Below are 26688 nucleotides of genomic sequence, written 5' to 3'. Positions count from 1 at the left end.
ACTAAGTGGATTAAAATGTGCACAGTAAAGAGATTAAATGATTAAATCTTTTCACTAACGACCAATACACCACATTATCTTCCGTGTCGCATTAACATTGGAATGTTTTTTTTACAAGTGTCAAAAGAAGCGATACACAACCTGTCTCCTCTATAACTCTTCAGTTTACAGAGAAATTCCGCCAGAGCCTCACAACATTGTCCAATAATACTCTTCTCGCGTCTTATTTTTAGTTAAGCAGGATTTGAGCTACAGACCATAACATACCAAAAAACAGAATCCCCCTTGGGGTGTTAACAAAACGTGTTTACAAAGAAAGTGAAATATAGTAATACTACCAGCTATATAGATACATAGATATAGAAATTTAGATCCTTAAATTAATATCATGATTAATTTATTTAATTACGTGCTTACATATTCTTGATTATAAAACAGATAATTCCGGTCCTGGAATCTGACTGGCTGACACCCTTCTGAAGCGCTACCATAATCTCTGGTATACGGACGCCCCTGAAATTTGACTTGTTACTGTGTGATAAATTTTAAAGACGTAGATAAAAAAGTTTGGATTCTCATGTATCTGGACCAAGTATCTTTTAAAACAGTCTTTGTTGTGCTCTTGAGGATCCTTGTGATATTTTGAGCTCTGGTTGAATGATATGTGTCGCAGTTTAAATAATTTTCATTGTTAGAAATTATGAAACACTCTGTTAAAAGCAAGGGAGTTTTTATGTCTGTTATACTAAAAGAAAATGCCCGACGAACTAGGGATTGGACAGTTTTTCAGTGCTTGTACAATCGATGGAAATGTTCAAATAAATGTGCTAACGAAATAAACAAAAAAAGTAATTTATTCCTTTATCATATTGGCTAGCTAATGTACCGTCCTTGTTAGTTAGATCAACGAAATTCTGTGTTGTTACTTTTTGTTGATGAAAAAATAAAGTATTTTCATTTAAAATGACGGTTACAAATAATGTGGACCAGCGTAATACTCTGAGTTTACAGCTTGTCCATGGTCATCATTATTAATAATATGAGTAATATCTTCAGTAAAGGCTTTGATGCATAAAATATTTCTGCATAATTAAAATATTTATGATAAAGGTAGGTTGTGTACTTTTGCCCAACTGAGCAATCTTGCTTTCATAAAATATACCAACTTTTTAATGACTGATGATTAACATGCTGTAATACACAGTTTACATTTAAAAGCTCAAATGCTATACATGAGAGGTTAAGCTTTATTGGCTCCTCCTGGCAGTATTACAAGATGATTCCGGATACTTTCCGGTATGACATCAAATGACGCGATACACCGCGTGAAACTGCGACACGCCCACTGGGGTATACCGCTAATTTTTTTTTAATGGCTGCAATATTGAATGGCTGCATCTGTATAACACTGAGGTTTTCAGAAGAAAAAGGCCTTTCGTTTGACTTTGGTCCTGCTCAGCTTAGCTTCGCTTTGGTTTCACTTTGACTTAGTTTGTGTGTGTTTTCGTATAGCTTCGGTTTTGTTGGTTTGTGTTCATCTCTTTGTACTTTTGTTTGTGTGTTTTTTTTGTTTTCTCTTATTTGTATTCCTGGTTCACACTATTTGTGTGAACTTTTGTGTATTGGGTTAGTTTAGGTTGTTGAGTACATTTTGCACACGTAGTTGATTTTTTTATTAGTAACACTAGTTTAGTATGGGTGAGTGCCTTTTGTCTTGTATGGTTTTGGGTAGTCAGCGAAGGTTAGCTAGGGTGCTTGAAGATGCCGAAGACCGTGTGTTTTCTTTTGTAGTTAGGTCAGCTTTCCCTCACCTTCTTAGCCAGCTCCATTTTGTTTGTTATTTTCTTTTCTTTGGCACCACTCTAGTTCCCTTACCCTATTGGGTATTGTGTCCTATTTCATACCCGTCACTTATTCACCTTAAAAATCATCACTTTTGCACCGACCCTTGTTGTCACGCTTCCTAAGTCCCTCACCAGAACCCACCTGCATCCAAAAATTATCCTAAATGTTACACCTCTTTACCCCTAGACACTTGGGGTCGTAACAGTAATATTTCAATACATGCATATACCTTACAGCAGTGGTCAGAAGGGCTGCAAAGTCTGTAGGTTTTTCTTCAACTTTTTGTCTTAATGTCATAATTAAGCTAAATTTAATTGATTATAAGCTTAATTAAACTAAAATATGTTCTAAAATAAGACTTTTCAGAGGTCTTCAGCTGTTGATAATTTAGAGACCTAGAAAACCTGCTGGACTGTGGTCCTCAAGACATGGAGTTTTGGATCTATGCACTACAATTAGTGCATTCACACTAGAATCCAGTCCACTGTAATGGCATTATGTGTTAAGACACTAAATATACTGTACTGCAAAGCATGTCAACTGCCATCTACCATACGTTATACTTAAAATTGAAATACACACTTTATTATTATTTATTTTGATCTATAAATTGTTGTTAAAATAATTACTACAGAGTTAACACATAATGTAAAATGCAATAATACAAGGATTGTGCCAAAACATGTACAAGATACAAAGTGCAGAGGATAAGTTCAGTATTTAAAAATGTATAGTTGATTCCAATAAGGCTACCCTTCCACTCATATGGATAGAACCAAAGAAGGTAGAACACAGGTATCATAAACATACAGTACAGTAGTGAAACCAAGATCGTGATTGTGTAAAATAGTGTACAGATGCAGCCATTCAAAGTGTGCAGTACAGACACGTACCGCAGGTAATTGGCTGCAGTATCGCGTATCATAACGCAAAATGACGCGGTTCGTGATTGGTTGACCGACAGGGGCACTCGTGGTCAGTTGGTCTGTCGTAGAAAGACTTACTGTAAACGTCTTTACTGTGCCCGTTGTAGATATTGAATTTTACCACTGAAGGGAAATCTTAGTAGCTGAGCATAAAAAGAATAGGAGCATACTGTAACGCGTGTGAAGGCCATAAACGATATTAATTTTGGAACATAAACATACAGTATATAGCTGGTCTTGGTACTTTAAAGAAAAAAATACACACCAGTATTCCATTTCTCCCTAAACATTTTAAGCTTCGAAGTCTTTAACTAACGTGATACCGGAGTCAACAAGCATACTTTTAGAATTTGATTAAAAGGGAATATAATATGGAATCGCGTATCTAAAGAATTTAATAACGGTATGATTATATTCATGTACTGCGACAGGGCTGTGTAAGGCTGTTTCGCCTCCCTGTTCATGCGAGTTGTCTTGTAGCCTACTGGTCTAGGTGTGTGACTAACAATGCACAGGTTGTGTGTTCAAATCCAGCTGGTGCTGGACTTTTCTTTTAACAAACATTTCTTCGAAAAAATAGAATAGCGATATTATGGACAATCAATTGATTTTTATATTTAAAAATATCGCAACATGATCGATATTTGCGATATTTTGAACATATCTTCCCTTCTGACAGCGGTTCCTGCTTCTATTGTGTGTGTGTGCAACAGAGTAAATTTTTATAGAGAAATGGAGGCTGGACAGTATGCGTTACAATATAAACATTTATATTGATTTAAATCGTGTTCTGATTTAAATCGCAAACGCGTGTTTAAATATATGTGTTTAAAGGCGATATACTGTATAAAAGCGCTGATTCCTATGGAGTGTGTTCCGCCGAGGATTCAAAAAAATTATTTTAAATAGGCTGATAAAGCTTAGACTACTGTAACTGTATTCTAGCCTGTATTACAACAGAACATTGGACAATGCAACGTAAATTGCAAAAATGCACTTGGAATCTGTCCAAGCCCTCCTACAAAAATTATTTAAACTGCGACACTGATCATTCATCTCTAAATAAACTTTATTTTATATAGCGTTTTAAGCGAATAGGTAATTAGATTGCTCATAAACCGAATCGCTTTTTCTACATAAACACAGCGTGACTGCTCTCTGAAAATGCTTTTCCTTAAAGCGATTCTATTGAGGGAGTAGCCCAGCTACCACTTAACACTGTACTTCCTACTTTGAATACCTGTGAGACCGGTTTAATTCGTCACTCCCAGCACTCCGGGAGGGAGGGGGTTTAGTAGTGGAGGCAGGCGAGATTTCCAGCGAAAGACACCTCCCCCTCAAAAACCCAGTAAGCAGTAATGCTTTAAGTCGAAAATCGAGGTAGATTTTGAGGATGATAAAGAGGGTAAACTGGGATGGGAGGAGGGTTTGGTTTTGCATAAGGGGCAGAAGATTTCCCTTGTAAGGATGGTATCAAAAGCAATCTTAAGTGGTGAGAAAGCTGTGCTCAATGTATTTAAGGGAGTTAAAAGTAAAAGGAGATGCTTCATATTGCTTGACTAATTTTAAAAACTAAGTTATAAATGCAGACGTTCTCTCGGTGCGCTGCTCTGGTACGCCGGCTCTTACACAGTGCCTGTCGGCAGTAAGCGTTACAATATACATACCCAACACTGCTTGTACCCATCTGTCATGCAAATAAAACACCTTGAATTGAATTGAATTGAGGGGAGAGGGGGGGAATACTAAAGCCAATACTGGCTCAATACCCTCAATGGGCTTTGACGTGCTAATGCGTTGGTTTAACAGTCCGGGTGTGGCAAGCTTCCAATGTCAACTCGACTCGATTGGAAGACAATGAACGTATTTTAGCCCTAAATGAATTAATAGCAAACGTGGTTGACATAAAATACATTTTTCCAAGAAAGTTTATAATAATACGATCTATAGTTGAAATCTGAGCCTACTGTAAATATAAAGGAAAAGCATTTTCAGAGAGCAATCACGCTGTGTTTATGTAGAAAAAGCTATTAGGTTTATGAGCAATCTAATTACCTATTCGCTTAAAACGCTATATAAAATAAAGTTTATTTAGAGATGAATGATCAGTGTCGCAGTTTAAATAATTTTTGTAGGAGGGCTTGGACAGATTCCAAGTGCATTTTTGCAATTTACGTTGCATTGTCCAATGTTCTGTTGTAATACAGGCTAGAATACAGTTACAGTAGTCTAAGCTTTATAAGCCTATTTAAAATATTTTTTTTGAATCCCCGGCGGAACACACTCCATAGGAATCAGCGCTTTTATACAGTATATCGCCTTTAAACACATATATTTAAACACGCGTTTACGATTTAAATCAAAACGCGATTCAAATCAATATAAATGTATATTTTGTAACGCATAGGTGACTATTCATTGTTATTAAAAAGACTTAAATTCGATCATGTCGTGATATTTAGAAATATAAATTTGTTTGGTGCGAGTGAGGTTTTATTTAATCTCTGACCAAGGGAAACGTTTCATTTTTTCAAAGAAATGTTTGTTAAAAAATAAAGTCATAGTTCCATGGGATTCAATCACAGACCATGTGACATGGGAGTCAGGAAACACACAGCGCCACCGGATTTAATAACGCAATAAAAACGCTATAAAATAATGTGACTAGGCACAGAAAAAGTTTACAGCACAGTACAATAATGAATGCTGACCATGACTTTAGAAGCATAAATTACCTTACACTCAATTTAAACACAAGCTGTCTTTCTGTATGAACCTCTAAGCTGGTTCATACAGAAAATGTAGAAATGCATTAGCCTGATTATGATTTCCCAGGAGGTCTCCCATTCAGGTACTCACACCTGCTTAGCTTCAGTGGGTTGCCAGTTGTGAGTTGCAGGGTGATATGGCTGCGGGCTGGTTTACTAGTAACTCATAGCCATTCACAACAGCTGTTCACAAAGCACTTCAGTGTTCTGCCAGGCTTTTGTGGTGAAATAGAATAGAATGAATATGAGTCATACCCCTGTACTTCCAAAGCAATTAATTTATCCAAAGTTTATGGATACGGTTGAACATTACACATAACAATTCACACAGCTTGCTGAGTAGGGATTTTGCCTATTAGCAGAATTTCTTGACACTTCAGCAAGAAGATTAGGTCACAAGCAAGGATGTGCCTGTGTCTTTTTTCAGGCCACAACATGTAACATTGAACAAAAGTCTTCAATCTTCAATTTCTCTAGTATATGTCCAGAAGTTAAATTTTGGAGGAAATTTCATTGAAATAAAATAATCTCAATACTCTACATTAGAAAGCTAATTTATCCAAATGTAGAAGACTGATGTGTCCTTTAATGTGAAAACATTTGTTTTGTACTGTACCCATCTTCAAAATAAAATCTCATACTTCTCACAAAAATGATAAGCAGTTACAGTAGCTTTATACTGTACCTTGTATTGTCTGCAGCAGCAATTTCAGTGAACCATCTGCCGCCATATCATATCGCGTGCGTCATGCATGAAACACACATTTGCATGTTACCTCAAACTCACATGCTCAACCATTTAAATCTCTCATAAATTCATCCAGGCTTTCTCCTGCTCAAAGGAAAAAAAAAGTTGTGACAGATAACTAAAAGCATCAAACCCTTGCAAGGTTATTAAACACTTTATAATTTTAAAGTGCACAATCTCTGAAGTTCCCTTTAACTTCACAATAACCTATAGTCATTACAGAGTGTGGAATGGTCCTGGTACTGCCCTGATATAATACTGAGCATACCTATCAAACAGAATTACCAACTGTCTGCCTGGTTTTTGTGCACTTGCTAGTTTCCAATAAATAAATATATAAAACTATTGTTTATAGATTTGAGAGAACAAGTGTAGGTTTTAATGATATACAGTATGTGTATATGAGAATTTTTATATGCTGTACACAATCCTTTGCCAGTAATTAATAATAAATTATTGTTATAGTTCTGTCACTTGCTAAAGTGAAAGTTGAAAAAGATGTCTGGCACTTGTGTGAAGTACTTACAGTATGAGTGTAGTACAATGTCTGAGGTAGGCATGAATGACTCAGCCATGGTGTTACCAAATTATGGAATTTGTTGTGTTCTTAAAGGGTCGCTTTCATAAAGATATGTTGCAGATAAAGAGCTCTTCCTTGCTCAGAAAGACAGGAGCGGTAAACTATGAGCTCTACTTGCCACTTACAATACCAACAGTACCAGCTAACTTTAGTAGTGACATTTTCATGGATCTTTTTAACAATAAAATTTACAACATCAGACTTCAGACACAATTAAACAGGCCTCAAAAAAGTCTGGTACAAACATTTTCAGCATGGAATAAACCTCTACTTTAATGGTATAAACCTTAAATGGATTCATATTCTCAATAAGATTTGGTGCTCAGTAACATGACTTAAAAAATGACAGAAGACATACGTATCATGCTTATCCTTCTATTTTTCATAATCGTAAACTCCTTAAGGCAGTTACATTTTCTCTGTTCTGACCTGGAGTTACAGAGAAATTTAAATTCTAATAAGAGATTTGTAATGAGGAAAGTCATACCAATCACTCATACCAGGATTTGCAATTACAATACAAATACTTTCTTTCTGTATGTGTTTATTTTGCAGTTTTAGTCTATGGCATTCCTTTGGGGGTCTATACTCCAAGGCATGACTTTTTTATGGGAACATGACATTTTTTTAAAGTCTTTTAATGCAAGCTTCATATAAACCCTTAGCAGTGGTTACTGTCTGGAGTAGGTACAGATGCAGCCATTCAAAATGGGTGAGGTATTTCGTGGCATTCGCGACACGCCCACCGGGGTATCACGCGGTATCACGTGTGTCACGTGACTAACTATCCGGCGTAGCCTTGTAAAACCGCCAGGGGGAGCTTAACCTCTCATGTACAGCATTCGAGCTTTTAATTTTGAACTGTGTATTACAGCATGTTAATCATCAGTCATTCAAATGTTGGTATATTTTATGAAAGCAAGATTGCTCAGTTGGACAAAAGTACACAACCTACCTTTATCAGAAATATTTATGCATCAAAGCCTTTACTGAAGATATTACTAATAGTATTAATAATGGATGACTTTGGACAAGCTGTATACTCAGAGTATAATTTCTTTAGCACATTTGTACAAGCACTTGGAATCTGTCCAAGCCATACTTTGTCAGGCATTTTGTTTTACTTCAACGGGCATAAAAACTTCCTTGCTTTTAACAGGGCGTTTCATAATTTCTAACTACGAAAATGATTTAAAATGCGACACCTATCATGAAAAGAAAAAAATACACACCAGTATTCCATTTCTCCCTAAACATTGTAAGCTTCAAAGTCTTTAACTAACGTGATACCGGAGTCAACAAGCATACTTTTAGAATTTGATTAAAAGGGAATATAATATGGAATCGCGTATCTCAAGAATTTAATAACGGTATGATTATATCCGTGTACTGCGGCAGGGCTGTGTAGGGCTGTTTCGCCTGCCTGCTTATGCGAGCTGTCTTGTAGCCTACTGGTCTAGGTGCGTGACTACCAACTGGCAGGTTGTGTGTTTGAATCCAGCTGGTGCTGGACCTTTCGGTTTTATTTATTTATTTTTTAATCGCGTAACATAAACATATTACCGTATGCAAACTGTACTGTATACAATATGTATATGTATATTTAATGTCTTAACTGTGCCCGTTTAAGTATTGAATATTCATATCTAATTTTACCACTGAAGGGAAATCTTAACATAAACATACAGTATATGGCTGGTCTCGGTACTTTAAAGAAAAAAATACACACCAGTATTCCATTTCTCCCTAAACATTGTAAGCTTCGAATGAAACCACTAAATAAAGACATAAATATAGAAATCTTAAGATTTGTTTTATTTAATGTTGGTAGCAGGATGAACTGTCAGAGTGTATATTTTGTCGCAAAGTTGCTACAAGATGTTAACAGTGAAAAAGGTATTTAGAAATGAGTTATTTCAAGATGAAAAAGAAAACATACACGAAACATGGTTTCATTACGACCAGAATCGGTCTTGAGATATTTTTAACTTGATTTACAGTATTTGAGAGGTAAGTCTTAACACCGATACTACAGTGCTTAAGTACTGCTCACGTATATGTTTCTAGGTTTATATTATGCATTTCATACGGTCAAATTACTTTTGAGCAACTAATAAGAAGCGCAAAACGGTATGCGTTTTAGTTTCGTTTTGTGCTGGAACCCGTGGATTGATTAGAGATATCAAGTACATACAAGTCATTTTTTAAATGTTGTAGTTCGTCTTGAAAAAATGTTACGAGTACATCATCTATCAACAATTACACAGGTTCTGTTTCCATATTGCGGATTTTGGTTAGGTAAAGTATTATTAAATCCAGTGGCGCTGTGTGTTACTTTACTGAGTCCCATGTCACATGGTCTGTGATTGAAACCTGTAAAACCGGTTTAATTCGTCACAGCCAGCACTCTTCAGGTGTGAGGGTCTTCTGCTCAGAATGAAACGCTAAAATGTTTGTGTATATTCTAATGGTAGTGGGGGCAGGGTGTGTGGGAACACCCTGCATTGGAGATCTATGTTCTTCACACCTGAAACATTTTCTCTGAAAGGATTTTCTTCGCAGTTTAACCGATCTTGTTACAGCATGTTACAGTTTACTATTATTAACCATATTCATTTTAAGTGCTTAATGTAAAATCTTGTAAAAATATATTTTCATTGTTCAAATATACATTAATATACATTAAGTCTGACTATCATATAATAAGTTAAATACAAAACTAAAGAAAAAATAGGGTTAAACATAATTCAAAATATTTTGCTAACAATGTTAACTGTTTATGAATAATAAAATGTATTAACTAAGGAGTAGGATGGCACAGTAGTTAGTATGTTTTTTGTTTTGTTTCTTTTTCATAAATACAACAGTAGTACCTGATGTCTCAGTGGCTTTCAAAATTAAATTATGCATGCAAACCTGTGAACTAGAAAGATAACTAAGATTTTAATACTAATTAAATGACCGCGGGCACTTTCCACCCCCTCTACATTCTCAGAGTAGAACAGACTAACCTTCTAATGAAAGACGGTCCACCCCCCACGGACAGGAAAAGTGCCCACAGGCACTTAAACTTAATATGGTCAGTAACAGTAAACAGTAACATGGTAAGAAGGAGCACGTACAAACCTTTTCGAAATAACCACATGTAAGACTCTGATGCTTAAAATGTTTAGGGAGAAAGTGGAATACTGGTGTGTATTTTTTCTTTAAACTACCAATACCAGCCATATACAGTCTGTAACGTAGGGATTTCTATATGTCTTTATTTAGTGGTTACATTAGTGACAAAGGCTAAACTTTTAGCTTCAGTAACGTGTACATATCTACCCTTTTTATAAAACGACTTGGTTGAAAACTGTTCCAGAGCCACTGTTGTTTCATCAGTGAAAAGTACATCATGAAATGCCTCTCCCTGTTCAATCCACTGAAAAAAGAAAAGGAGCATAAAGCTTCTGATGGTCATAAACAATATTCATTTAGGAGCAGCATCAGAGGTATGTTTTTAACTGCACTGCATTGGAGAGAATACCATAGTGTGTTTTTTTTTTTACTCCCTGGTGGAAACTGGCTTCCAGAAGAATCAGTATGGCTCAGAGATTAAATAAAACTTCACAGACATTAACGAAGAGCATAACGCGTGTACTGTATACACTGCAAGTACAACCCAACTCTCTGTAGGAGTGCTGGCTGTGACAAATTGAACCGGTTTCACGGGTATTTTCAAAGTAGGAGGCGAGATTTCCAGCGAAAGACACCCCCCTCAAAAACCCAGTAAATACAGTACTTACTAGTTAAAGGCAAGGCTCCCGACTACGGCGAAAGGAACCCTTCTTTCATTAGAAGACAATGAACATATTTTAGCCCTGAATGAATTAATAGCAAACATGGTTTACATAAAATACATTTTTCCAAGAAAGTTTAGCCTTTGTCACTAATGAAACCACTAAATAAAGACATAAATATAAAAATCTTAAGATTTTTAAAATACATGACTTTGCTAAAATTTATTTGAAAATAAAAACAATTACAACCGCCAGGGGAGAGAGAGAACAGGGGAGGGATGTTGATTTTGCATAAGGGGCGGGGCTATGGAAATTAGGTCTGTTTGGGAATGTGTAGTTACATGTTCTGGCTGTTTGTGAATTATCGTTGTTGAGTATGGAGTGTTGAGGTATTGATTTTGTGTAATGCTTTATGTTGAAAATTGAGGTGGATTTTGTTTATGATAAACAGGATAAACTGGGATGGGAGGAAGGTTTGGTTTTGCATAAGGGGCGGGATTATGATAATTGGAGGACTTTGCGAGTGTAAAATGGTTTGATTATTTGATTTTGTATTGTGGTTGTTATCTATGTTTTTGGTTGGTATTATGTTTTTATGGTTGTTTTTGTTGGTTGGTTGTTATTATGGTTATTAATAATACGATCTATAGTTGAAATCTGAGCCTAAATAAAAAGAAAAAGCAAGTGATTAGGTTTATGAGCAATCTAATTACTTATTCGTTTAAAAAGCTATATAAAATAAAGTTTATTATTAATTTGCTGGACAGAGCGGTGAACATTATTATGCATAAGACAAAGATAACGATCCTGATCAGTTTAGAAATCTGTGTACGCTGTAAGGTTTTTACTTCTTAAACTTTTAAAATACACGTTTTGAATAGAAAGAAATCCTCTTCCTGGTACAGTATGTTTACAAACCAGCACGTCTTTTTTCTCCAATCAGAGGGGTGTCAGATGGTGTCAGCCAATCACCATTCTGCGTTGGGTAGCAACGGGTGACTGTTCTCAGGCGGAAGATGTAAACAGCTTAATGTTCGTGTTAAATAATTTTTTTAAATTAAAATTCATTCTATACAGCAATCGCATATTTGGGTACCGTTTCATAAAACTTTCATGCTTAAAATGTTTAGGGAGAAATGGAAGACTGGTGTGTATTTTTTCTTTAAACTACCAGCCATACACAGTACAGTTTACATACATACAGTAATGTTTATGTTCCTAAATTAATATCGTTTATGACCTTCAGATGCGTTATGCTCCTCTTCTTTTTATGCTCAGCTACTAAAATTTCCCTTTAGTGGTAAAATCCATATAAATATTCAAAACTAAGCGGATTAAAATGTGCACAGTAAAGACATTAAATGATTAAATCTTTGCACTACCAACCAATGCACCACGAGTGCCCCTGTCAGTCATTTTGGCCAGCCAATCACTTGCCCTGCGGTACACTCCGGTGCCCCGCGGTTGCTTGTGGGTAGGTTACCGTACCGCGGGTTTTTACCGCGTATTTTGAATGGCTGCATCTGTACTTGAATGGCACAGATTCATTGAAATGATTCAATTTCTTTTGAAAATATTTGGGATAATACATATTCCAGAAATCATAGCCGTTGAATTATCCAGAAATTAATTTCTCTCAGGGTGTATTTAACCCCTCATGGATGGCATTGTATGAAATGAGTTTGTAGTTCCCCATTTGCCTCTATTATGAGATGCTGTGGACACTATTTTATACATTTTAGGAGTGTCCATAGGAAGGTATGTTCTAGAAAGAGTGAACTTCTGTTTTGCCATTATTTTTAATAGGGACATTACATGTTTACACTTGGTGCTCCTACTAGAGGAGAGGATATGATTAATCTAGGCTTATCACAGAAACTGAAACACATCTGGTTGGTGAGTCTACTGTGGGTAAAATGTTACTGGTACCGCATGTTGTAAAGCTCAGTATTTTCTCTCTTGGCCTGACTTTTTTAATGTCTGAGTGTTAGAATCCATGTTGTTGCTGGTAAGGGAACGGTAGGTGCTGTGATTGACACAGTCAAAGCCTTGTACAGAGATACCATTGTAGCTGTTTGACAGTATTTTAGATGTCCTTAGTTAAAAGCATGGGAGGAAGTACTGCCAAGGGGAGGGGGGGGGAGCAAGGATTTTTTCTTTGAGTTTGTGAGGTTATTTTTTGTTATATTGTGTTTCAGAAAGCAAGAAAATAAAATTTACTGTATGATAAAAAGAGAAAGAGCTGGAGTAGATCCTCAGATCAGTTTGCTACCAGCAATCAAACAAAAAAAATGGAAAGAATTGTCTCCTCCTGATTGGAACCTTTCTTACTGTCTTATAATTTATCAGGCTACCTTTTAATTTCCACTGAGAGAAGGAAGTCACTTGTCATGCAGCTATTTTATTCTTCATTGCACAATATGCTCTAAGTTAGCAAATGAAACATGAACACTTATTGAAATAAATCAAGAATACGATTAACATGAATGTATAAACATCCAAACTATACTTTATCACATTTAATTATTGGGTTAGCTTCTTATTGAGCCAAAATGTTATAAATGTGTGAACGTCTGTAAAATGGAAATATTTATATTTTTCTCTTTTCTGTTACCTGCCTGACAGCATTTTGTATGCCATTCTGTATATTACTGGAAAATATTAAACCCAACCTAATGAATTCATGGGGGTAGTGGGACACAGTACTGCAAAGCGTCTCCTAAAGGGACAGAGCTATTAGTACTTATGTGTTTGAGTCTGGTGTCACTGGTGTCAGATATGAAAGGCAATAGTCTCCCGTTCTGTCTGCTGTGTGTTGCAGCAGAGGGACAACCTGCAGCTGAAAGGGGCAGAGTAACTTGCATGCCCTCTAGTACAGTTTACACATGCACGACTTTAAAAGCTAGCAAGACAGGTTTCGATTCACATTAGCTGGCGAGCCTTGTTAAAAAAACTAATGATAATGTAACATGCCACTGTTTGTTCATGAACAAAGTTATACTGAGATTTCCTTAGATACGCGATTAAAAAATAAATAAATAAAAATTTGAATCTCCAGCGGAACACATTCCATAAGAATCAGCGGTTTTACAGTATATATCGCCTTTAAAGGTGGCTTCTCAAAACGCTTTACGGGATAAAAACAACCAGAACAGCAGCAACAACAATATTGTATTTCATTGCACTTTGAAAACCAAGTAATAACTTAACTAAACAGGACGTGCAAACATTTTGTATGTTGCTGCCGTGAATGCCTGCGTACCCATAAGTATCTTATTTGCCTTGAGTCCTGTCTACAGTATCTCTGTCCCCCTACCCCCCCCTCTCCCTCAATTCAATTCAATTCAAGGTGTTTTATTTGCATGACAGATGGGTACAATTCTTGTTGGGAATGTATACTTTGATATTTACACCCGGCGCGGCACCGAGGGAGCGTCTGCATTTATAACTTAGTTTTTAAAATTAGTCAAGCAATATGAAGCATCTCCTTTTACTTTTAAGTCCCTTAAATACATTGAGCACAGCTTTCTCACCATCCTTACACAAAGCAGAAACTTTCCGATGACTCACAGTATAAGTGGAAAGATTACAGATTTTAATCGTCTTTAATTTTGTCTTTAATTTTGCCTGTGGAGTGTATCTTATTAAGCTCTAAATTGCATTTTGAGCGCGGTTTTTGACTTTTTTTAAATTGCATTTTGGGCGCGGACAGCACATACAAGGGTTAATGAACTGCGCCAAGAAATTTAAAATAGTATTCTTTAGGTGTTAGGGTAGGAGTGGACCGCAGCAGGCATAATCAGCAAACCAGGAAAACAAAGAACAGGACAGATGAGATGTGTATCCAGAAAGTGAGTGATCAGAAAAAGGAAATGGAAAACGCAGAAAAAGGAAACGCTTTACAGGATAAAAACAATAACAACAGTAGTGGCTGGGCAAACGATTTTTTTTATTGAAATACAAAATGAGATACTGTATAATGATGTGCATGAACAAAGGTATACTGCAATTTTCCTTAGATACGCGATTAATGCTTCGTAGGAGGAGGCGCTCTTTTCCTCTAGTCTAACAGTCTGTCCACAAACAAAACATTCCTGTTAGACAAGAGGAATTGAAAAAAAACAATTTTGTCAATGAAAACCGGTGTGTGTGTCTCTCTCTGCTGGATGTCCCTCTCACAAACTGCTGAATGAATAAAATAATTTTATTGAAAACGCGTTTGCGATTGTCTGGTATTTAATTTGGTCCCTTTTAACTGTTTTTCGATCTACTGTATTGCTTTGAGATGCCACTTTTAAAGGCGATATGTAAAATAAAGTTTTTTATTATTGTTATAGAGAAACATGATCAGATTTTCCCTGGTTCAGAAAAAAGATCTAAAGTGCTACACATAACTTTATTAATTCGATGTATTTAAAGCAGTGAACTACTGTAGGTGTCACATAACATTCAGAAATACAATCACGTATTTGACAAATAAAAACGATTACAATCTAATCCTTCCACGTTTGATCCCAAAATCCCAAGAAATATAAATCTTGACGGGTAGAAAGCTATGCTGAAAGTTTATTAAGATACTTAGAAGACAAAGATACTGTATCAATTTATGTTGCATTAGCCTGATTATGATTAAAAAACACACATAATTAAACACGCGTTTGCGATTTAAATCAGAACACGATTTAAATCAATATAAATGTTTATATTGTAACGCATACTTTCCAGCCTCCATTTCTCTATAAAAATTTACTCTGTTGCACACACACAATAGAAGCAGGAACCGCTGTCATAAGGGAAGATATGTTCAAAATATCGCAAATATCGATCATGTTGCGATATTTTGAAATATAAAAGTCAATTGATTGTCCATAATATCGCTATTCTAGTTTTTCGAAGAAATGTTTGTTAAAAGAAAAGTCCAGCACCAGCTGGATGCGAACACACAACCTGTGCGTTGTTAGTCACACACCTAGACCAGTAGGCTACAAGACAACTCGCATGAACAGGGAGGCGAAACAGCCTTACACAGCCCTGTCGCAGTACACGAATATAATCATACCATTATTAAATTCTTTAGATACACGATTCCATATTATATTCCCTTTTAATCAAATTCTAAAAGTATGCTTGTTGACTCCGGTATCACGTTAGTTAAAGCCTTCGAAGCTTAAAATGTTTAGGGAGAAATGGAATACCGTTATTAAATTCTTGAGATACGCGATTCCATATTATATTCCCTTTTAATCAAATTCTAAAAGTATGCTTGTTGACTCCGGTATCACGTTAAAGACTTCGAAGCTTACAATGTTTAGGGAGAAATGGAATACTGGTGTGTATTTTTTTCTTTAAAGTACCAAGACCAGCTATATACTGTATGTTTATGTTCCAAAATTAATATCGTTTATGGCCTTCACACGCGTTGCAGTATGCTCCTATTCTTTTTATGCTCAGCTACTACGATTTCCCTTCAGTGGTAAAATTAGATATGAATATTCAATACTTAAACGGGCACAGTTAAGACATTAAATATACATATACATACTGTATACAGTACAGTTTGCATACGGTAATATGTTTATGTTCCTAAATCAATCTCTTTTATGAGCATGTGAAAGGCATGGTGAATCACTGTACTTTGCATGATTGGAAACAAATGCGTGATTGTGAAATGCTGTGGTGTTACTTTTACAAAGACGGTCAATGAAAAAAAGAATGTTGACCAGGGCAATACTTTGAGTTTACACTTACAGCTTGTCCAAGGTCATTCATTATTAATACTATTAGTAATATCTTCGTTAAAGACTGATGGCCACAGCTCAAACATGAGAGGTTGAGCTTTATTAGCTCCACCTTGCGGAAATTCCGGATACTATTATTTTGCTTGTCGTATTATAGGAGAATTTACGGTAACTAGCGGTATTTACCGGTAACTCGCGGTATTTACCGGTAGACTGCGTACAGCGTACCAGAAAATAATGCGGTATCGCCCACGCATTTTGAATGGCTGCATCTGTAATTAAGATTGCGCCAGGGTGAAGCTGTCACAGAACTTTTCAGTTAAGCAAACTTATTTCCTATTTGAACACTGTTGCTATGCTTCTTTAAGATCCTTATTGTTCTTTGTATCATTTATTTATTTCACTGAAAAGTTTTGTTTTTCAGTGAAGGGCAGCCACTTTAAAGCTCAATCAGTAACTTTCACAGAGTAACTTAAACATCAAATTTATATTTTTTTAAACGGACACAAGCTTTCATTAATTGATCATAAAACTGCATAACAGACATGCAGTCATAAACTACTCTTCAAGGAGGAGAAAGATTTTATCTATAAAATTATATTCCCAGAAAAAAATAGATTTTGCAACAAAACAGAACATTTGTCATACTAAATGCCACAAAGATAGGAATACAGATATCTACTGCATCTCATGTGTAGTGCACAGTAAGATGCCTGGAAGACTGTATTGTATTTATAAAGTGTCATGCTTCTCCTGCAATTTAGAAGCAATTGTTCTAGATTTTTTTTTTATTTTAGAATGTTGTTTGGGTTTTAGAATGTTCTGTGAGAAGAGGTAAAGAGAGTGAGTTAAAGAGTCTGTTAAGGCCATGTCCTTTCTCCACGTCTGTATGCATAAAAAGACAACTAACTTTGACATAACTCTGCATATCGTGTCACACAGGTAATTTGTTTATGAACTTGTGCAACACTTCTGTTGATATACTTATGATGCCAATTTTCCCTTCTAGTAAAGAGGTGGTGCTGGAACTTAAGATACTGATAGTTTGTACTGGCATATTTACCTTTCTTTCTTTTTTCCTCCTTGTAGAATGTAAACACTTTGCATACTGTACAGTATCTGACAAGAATTTTTGTTACTTTAACTGCTTTGACAGGCTCATTGACAGTTAAAACTTCCTCCAGTAGCATCTCTGCTGATGAAGTAGTGGACAGCAGAGAGACATCTTTCACATCATCTCATTCATCAGACAACATGAAAAGGAAAATTAAGCATTGGTAAAAGAAAGGTACTGTAGTTCCAAAAGAGGGAAGCAAGAGAAGAAAGAACAAGGCAGAAGTAAGATGCAGATTTAATATTTAAACTTATTCTATTTGTCTGGTAGCACATTTATCTGATATTTTTAATCTGAGTTTTAAAATGGTTCTTGAGTGAAGTTAGTATTATTTTTAAACCCATACATATACTATATGTTTTTTAACACACTATGTTGTTTCTTTTTTCATTACACAGTGAAAACTATCAGTGGTGTTATTTATTGTTATCAGAAGGCTCTCCATGTTTCAAGAAGGAACAGCACAATTTGACAAATTCCAAATTAAGCACAAAATCATTAATTTTGTGACATTACTGTATGGTCTCCATTTTGTAGAAAACCACAGGTCTCAGCATGGGTGAAAGGGAGTGTTCATGCAAACTGCAATTAAGTGGCCCTTCCTGCTCACTTATCACTGTATTGACTCATGAAATGTTATGTACGAGCAAATAAGTACAGGTTGTGCAGCAGACATTTTGGTGCAGTAATGTTCCAATGTGATCTACATTCAGATGTAACAAGTAAGTTGTGTTTGAAGGCAAAACCTTCTTGAATTCAAGGGTAATGTTGTTCTTGGATTAAAAGAAATGTATTCCCAAGTCTGTTTGTTTGCAATGTAATTGGGCCACTTCACGTCAATAGAAGTTTTGTTGCCTCATTCTGAATTGTAGAAAATGGCATTGCGCATACCTGGAAATATCGTCTATTTTGTGATGTAGAGTTGATGTTTTAAACATTGCTGTGTTAATGTTACTTTCATTGTGGTTTGAAATGCACTCATTAATGCCAATTATTTCTAACCCAAAATTATAAACATTGTGTTGCAGTTCCTCTTTAAGAATATGGCACTTAGTCAGCTTCAGGTCGTTGTGCTTATTTTTACCATTTCTTGTGGAACTAACCATTGTATTAAGATTTGTAATTGTATTGTTGTACATAAAAATAGCCACTGTTTTTTGTTATTGTCTCTCTGTTGTTTTTTTCAGATTGTATGTGTATTTCCAGTGACTGGTTTCAAAATATTAATACGGTAATGCTTTATGAGGGTGCACATTAATACATTTATAACATTTGTTTAATATGTAATCAATTTGCATTAATTAAACATTCAATTAAAATTCTACAAATATTTTTTGAGAACCCATTGATGTAAAGATAGATGAATGTCTCTTCCATGAAAATTAATAATTAAAAAGCTATTAATGTGCATCATTAGGAAATGAACAAGTAATAGGTTTATTCCATGATGAAAAAAGAAGAAAGAAAACAAAACATTTCGGCCACAAAATGGGTAATTTAGTATTCAGTACATTGAAAGCATTAAAAGGCCATGGGCAACAGATTCATTAGTGCAGAAATAATTATGTCTGTACAACCTTCAGAATAGAATCAATTTTTTTCTTCATCATACTGACATTTAACCATATGCCTAAAAACAGCTAGCAATGTGCCAGGAGCCAAACGTCAAAGTTACCTCTGTTCAAGAGATACTGACAAATGCCTTAAGACATAACAAACATGCAAAAATTGCAATATGTAGTGTGACTATTCAGACTGTTATACACCACACTCTTCTTCAAACCAACATTAACCAATATAACCTTAATCTTGTTATTTAAACATCTTTTCTTTTTCAGTTGACATGAGACAAATTTCTTCCTGTCAGCATCATTGTTTGGGGGAATTAAATATTATTACATTACATGTGACATTAATTGCTTAACAACAAGTGTCATACAAATGCTCAGGCACCTTTCCCAAAGAATATCACAATGTTTCACAGTTTTGCTGCACAACTGTGATTCAATTAGATCATATAAAACTCGTTAAGATCACTTTAGAAACACAAGTCATAGATGATGATATATATGTAAATATAGAAGAAAGAGAACACAACGTTTCGGCCGTGGAGCCTTCTTCAGGTGTGGTCCAGTACATTCTGCTGGGGCTGGCACCTACTGGATTAGACAAGGGGACGCAGTTCCTGATGTGGCTGCTGCTGTCCCTCACAAAAAAAGGCCTGTGGGACGCGAGGAACAATCTCATCCGGCACAACATCAAGTGGGGAGCGAGGGAGCTGGAGGAGAGGATACACCTATCTAATCCGGTAGGTGCCAGCCCCAGCAGAATGTACTGGGCCACACCTGAGGAAGGCTCCACGGCCGAAACGTTGTGTTCTCTTTCTTCTTTTTTTCAGCATGGAATAAACCTATTACTTGTTCCTTTGCAGCCTACGCATGCTGACGCAGCTATCCACCTGAACCATATGTAAATATATATTTACATATATATGTTAATATACAGATGCAGCCATTCAAAATGGGTGAGGTATTTCGCGGCATACCCCGGTGGGTGTGTCACAGTATCACGCGGTATCACGCATTTCACGTGTGTCACGTGACTAACTATCCGGCGTCGCCTTGTAAAACCGCCAGGGGGAGCTTAACCTCTCATGTACAGCATTTGAGCCTTTAATTTTGAACTGTGTATTACAGCATGTTAATCATCAGTCATTAAAATGTTGGTATATTTTATGAAAGCAAGATTGCTCAGTTGGACAAAAGTACACAACCTACCTTTATCAGAAATATTTATGCATCAAAGCCTTTACTGAAGATATTACTAATAGTATTAATAATGGATGACTTTGGACAAGCTGTATACTCAAAGTATAATTTCTTTAGCACATTTGTACAAGCACATGGAATCTTTCCAAGCCATACTTTGTCAGGCATTTTGTTTTACTTCAACGGGGCATAAAAACTTCCTTGCTTTTAACAGGGCGTTTCATAATTTCTAGCTACGAAAATGATTTAAAATGCGACACCTATCATTCAACTAGAGCTTAAAATATCACAAGGAAAAATGCACACCGGTATTCCATTTCTCCCTAAACATTGTAAGCTTCGAAGTCTTTAACTAACGTGATACCAGAGTCAACAAGCATACTTTTAGAATTTGATTAAAAATGTTTAAATGTTTAAATGTTTGATTAAAAATGTTTCACCTGCCTGATCATGCGAGCTCTCTTGTAACCTACTGGTCTAGGTGCGTGACTACCAACTGGCAGGTTGTGTGTTCGAATCCAGCTGGTGCTGGACTTTTCTTTTAACAAACATTTCTTCGAAAAAATAGAATAGCGATATTATGGACAATCAATTGACTTTTATATTTCAAAATATCGCAACATGATCGATATTTGCGATATTTTGAACATATCTTCCCTTCTGACAGCGGTTCCTGCTTCTATTGTGTGTGTGTGTGCAACATTTTTATAGAGAAATGGAGGCTGGACAGTATGCGTTACAATATAAACATTTATATTGATTTAAATCGTGTTCTGATTTAAATCGCAAACGCGTGTTTAATTATGTGTTTTTTAATCATGATCAGGCTAATGCATTTCTACATTTTCTGTATGAATCAGCTTAGAGGTTCATACAGAAAGACAGCTTGTGTTTAAATTGAGTGTAAGGTAATTTATGCTTCTAAAGTCATGGTCAGTATTGTTGTACTGTGCTGTACTGTGTCACATTATTTTATAGCGTTTTTATTGCGTTATTAAATCCGGTGGCGCTGTGTTAGTTTCCTGACTCCCATTATTTAAACTGCGACACTGATCATTCATCTCTAAATAAACTTTATTTTATATAGCGTTTTAAGCGAATAGGTAATTAGATTGCTCATAAACCTAATCACTTTTTCTACATAAACACAGCGTGATTGCTCTCTGAAAATGCTTTTCCTTTATTTTTAAAGTAGGCTCAGATTTCAACTATAGATCGTATTATTATAAACTTTCTTGGAAAAATGTATTTTATGTAAACCATGTTTGCTATTAATTCATTTAGGGCTAAAATACGTTCATTGTCTTCTAATCGAGTCGAGTTGACATTGGAAGCCTGCCACACCCGGACCGTTAAACCAACGCATTAGCACGTCAAAGCCCATTGAGCCAGTATTGGCTCTAGTATCCCCCCCTTCTCCCCTCAATTCAATTCAATTCAAGGTGTTTTATTTGCATGACAGATGGGTACAAGCAGTGTTGGGTACTGTATGTATATTGTAACGCTTACGGCAGACAGGCACTGTGTAGGAGCCGACGCACCAGAGCAGCGCCTGCAATTTTTATATTTATAACTTAGTTTTTAAAATTAGTCAAGCAATACGAAGCATCTCCTTTTACTTAGTGCCTGAGCATACTGCAACGCGTGTGAAGCCCATAAACGATATTAATTTTGGAACTTAAACATACAGTATATGGCTGGTCTCGGTACTTTAAAGAAAACATACACACCAGTATTCCATTTCTCCCTAAACATTTTAAGCATCGAAGTCTTTAACTAACGCGATACCGGAGTCAACAAGCATACTTTTAGAATTTGATTAAAAGGGAATATAATATGGAATCGCGTATCTCCAGAATTTAAAGACCAGACAATCGCAAACTCGTTTTCAATAAAATTATTTTATTCATTCAGCAGTTTGTGAGAGGGACATCCAGCAGGGAGAGACACACACACCGGTTTTCATTGACAACATTGTTTTTTTTTCAATTCCTCTTGTCTAACAGGAATGTTTTGTTTGTGGACAGACTGTTAGACAAGAGGAAAAGACCGCCTCCTCCTACGAAGCATTTCGTTGATCCGATCACAAATTCTTTTCCAGTCGTACGCAGCAAGGGTTGAGAATCTCCGATTCACCATCGTACTAATGGTTTCCCGGAGATTGCAAGGCAAGGCACTTTTGCCTCTGGACCCATCGAAATTTACAGACGTGGTCCACCCCCAGTAAATTTCAAAAGTCACAAGATTTCGAAACACGAGGGCGGCGTAGCGGTCGGCTCTTGCTTTCCCGTCTATGCCGATGCACTGCAAGTACAACCCCCCCTCCATCTCCTGGGTGATGGGTAGCAGTTGGACATCTGGGAGAATTATTCATCCCACTGGCATCTGTGAATTCCGCTGTGCTTCCTGGGGGGAGATAGCCGGCGGGGACAGCATCAACAGATTCCTGCGCGGTGGTGAACTGAGAGGCCGGGATGGAGTGTCCTGAGGCGGTGTGTGCTCTGCGGGGGGCAGAGCTTCCGCCAGGCATTGCAGCCTGCACGGCGGGGAGAGGCACTTTTCGGGAGACAGCTGCTCAACTGTTTGACTGCTGGAACTCTAGCCTCCCAATCCTCCCCAGTAATGCATCGTAATGCTCCCGCTGCTGCCGAAATGTCTCCATACAGGTGCTGCTTCAACAGGTTGGCACCCTGGCCAGTGGCCGAGAGCAGAGACCCACGGCCTGTGGCAAAATAACATAATTCATGTAAGAAATAAAGTCACACAGTAGTATTCATCAGTCGCGGAACAGAAGTCAAAATAAACTTTTCTTTTTTTCCGTCTTACCGCTTTCTTTTTTACTGTCCAGGTGGTAGATCGTTTCGCCCGTGCGGTGTTTTCTTGAAGAACAGGCTACGAAGAAATAATTATAATTGAATTTAAAATTCAAAACGGCAATAATACCTTGTAATATGCGCTGTAATCGCGTATTTCAGATGAAGTCTGCTGTATTTGCTTACCCTTCGCTCTTTGGAACCTGGGGCGGCAGAAGCACCCCGTCTCTTCCCGTAAAACGCCTTGATCTCCATACTGTACTATGGTCGCTGTAGTGCAGGTTCGCAGTTTTTTTTTTGTGATGGGAGCTCACCCAATCCCTTGGTGTCTTTTATGCGTCACACATACTGTATTTCAGCGCCATATATTTCATGGATATTATGGAATATAATGGATAGATATCTTAGTTATCTTTCTAGTTCACAGGTTTGCATGCATAATTTAATTTTGAAAGCCACTGAGACATCAGGTACTACTGTTGTATTTATGAAAAAGAAACAAAACAAAAAACATACTAACAACTGTGCCATCCTACTCCTTAGTTAATACATTTTATTATTCATAAACAGTTAACATTGTTAGCAAAATATTTTGAATTATATTTAACCCTATTTTTTCTTTAGTTTTGTATTTAACTTATTATATGATAGTCAGACTTAATGTATATTTGAACAATGAAAATATATTTTTACAAGATTTTACATTAAGCACTTAAAATTAATATGGTTAATAATAGTAAACTGTAACATGCTGTAACAAGATCGGTTAAACTGCGAAGAAAATGCTTTCAGAGAAAATGTTTCAACCAAACCTGTTCCCACACACCCCGCCCCCACTACCATTAGAATATACACGAACATTTTAGCGTTTCATTCTGAGCAGAAGACCCTCACACCTGAAGAGTGCTGGCTGTGACGAATTAAACCGGTTTTACAGGTTTCAATCACAGACCATGTGACATGGGACTCAGTAAACTACAGTAACACCGTATTTGATAACGCTATAAAAACGCTATAAAATAATGTGACTTGGCACAGAACAAGTTTACAGCACAGTACAAAAATAAATGCTGACCATGACTTAAGAAGCATAAATTGCCTTACACTCAATTTAAACACAAGCTGTCTTTAGCCCTCTAAGCTGGTTCATACAGAAATGTAGAGATCTAGGCTCAGAATACACAGCTTCATTAGCGAATACATATGCAGGACAACTAGAGAAGACGTTTTACAGAGGATGGATTTTTAGAAACATCCCATCAGACATCCCATCATATTCACAACGTGAAATCTAGAAAATAATATTACGTAACCAAAATCCGCAATATGGAAACAGAACCTGTGTAGTTGTTGATAGATGATGTACTCGTAACATTTTTTCAAGACGAACTACAACATTTAAAAAATGACTTGTATGTACTTGATATCTCTAATCAATCCACGGGTCCCAGCACAAAACGAAAGTAAAACGCATACCGTTTCGCGCTTCTTATTGCTCAAAAGTAATTTGACCGCATGAAATGCATAATATAAACCTAGAAACATATACGTGAGCAGTACTTAAGCACTGTAGTATCGGTGTTAAGACATACCTCTCAAATACTGTAAATCAAGTTAAAAATATCTCAAGACCGATTCTGGTCGTAATGAAACCATGCAAGGGAGTTTTTATGTCCGTTGCAGTTCTTTTGCAACATGAATATAATTATATCGTTATTAATTTCTTGAGATACGCGATTCCATATTATATTCCCTTTTAATCAAATTCTAAAAGTATGCTTGTTGACTCCGGTATCACGTTAGTTAAAGACTTCGAAGCTTACAATGTTTAGGGAGAAATGGAATACTGGTGTGTATTTTTTTCTTTAAAGTACCGAGACCAGCCATATACTGTATGTTTATGTTAAGATTTCCCTTCAGTGGTAAAATTAGATATGAATATTCAATACTTAAACGGGCACAGTTAAGACATTAAATATACATATACATATTGTATACAGTACAGTTTGCATACGGTAATATGTTTATGTTACGCGATTAAAAAATAAATAAATAAAACTGGAAGGTCCAGCACCACCATTATGTTTATATGGTTGTTTTTGTTGGTTGGTTGTTATTATGGTTATTAATAATACGATCTATAGTTGAAATCTGAGCCTAAATAAAAAGAAAAAGCAAGTGATTAGGTTTATGAGCAATCTAATTACTTATTCGTTTAAAACGCTATATAAAATAAAGTTTATTATTAATTTGCTGGACAGAGCGGTGAACATTATTATGCATAAGACAAAGATAAAGATCCTGATCAGTTTAGAAATCTGTGTACGCTGTAAGGTTTTTACTTCTTAAACTTTTAAAATACACGTTTTGAATAGAAAGAAATCCTCTTCCTGGTAGTGTGTATAGCACACCAGCACGTCTTTTTTCTCCAATCAGAGGGGTGTCAGATAGTGTCAGCCAATCACCATTCTGCGTTGGGTAGCAACGGGTGACTGTTCTCAGGCGGAAGATGTAAACAGCTTAATGTTCTTGTTAAATATTTTTTTTTAATTCAATTAAACGGGCACAGTTAAGACATTAAATATACATATACATACTGTATACAGTACAGTTTGCATACGGTAATATGTTTATGTTACGCGATTAAAAAATAAATAAATAAAAATGAAAAGTCCAGCACCAGCTGGATTCGAACACACAACCTGCCAGTTGGTAGTCCCGCACCTAGACCAGTAGGCTACAAGACAGCTCGCATGCTCAGGTAGGCGAAACAGCCCTACAAAGCCCTGTCGCAGCACACGGATATAATCATACCGTTATTAAATTCTTTAGATACGCGATTCCATATTATATACAGCCCTACACAGCCCTGCCGCAGTACACGGATATAATCATACCGTTATTAATTTCTTGAGATACGCGATTCCATATTATATTCCCTTTTAATCAAATTCTAAAAGTATGCTTGTTGACTCCGGTATCACGTTAGTTAAAGACTTCGAAGCTTACAATGTTTAGGGAGAAATGGAATACTGGTGTGTATTTTTTTCTTTAAAGTACCAAGACCAGCTATATACTGTATGTTTACGTTCCAAAATTAATATCGTTTATGGCCTTCACATGCGTTACAGTATGCTCCTATTCTTTTTATGCTCAGCTACTAAGATTTCCCTTCAGTGGTAAAATTCAATATCTACAACGGGCACAGTAAAGACGTTTACAGTAAGTCTTTCTACGACAGACCAACGGACCACGAGTGCCCCTGTCGGTCAACCAATCACGCACCGCGGTATCGCGTGTCATCATACCTGCGGTATCTGTACTGCGGTGTCTGTACCGCGCACTTTGAATGGCAGCATCTGTACTGTATATGTAAATATACATAAGTATTGTGACATGTGAGAGGAGGCCATTAGGCCCATCTTGCCTGTATATTTTGCCAATAAGATATTTTACATATACAGTACTGTGCTGAAATGATAGTTGTCTTGGATTGTATTACATATTAATATATCAATTTTGCATACTTGTATACGAAATAATTTAGTACAGGTTAACGGCAAAGCTTAGTTAGGCTGTTCCTATACTAGCCCAGCTATGGAAAAT

The sequence above is a fragment of the Lepisosteus platostomus genome, chromosome 2 (genome assembly GCF_059453375.1).
Source record: "Lepisosteus platostomus isolate fLepPlt1 chromosome 2, fLepPlt1.hap1, whole genome shotgun sequence".
Taxonomy (NCBI): Eukaryota; Metazoa; Chordata; class Actinopteri; order Semionotiformes; family Lepisosteidae; genus Lepisosteus; species Lepisosteus platostomus.
Note: the sequence above shows the minus strand (reverse complement) of the source record.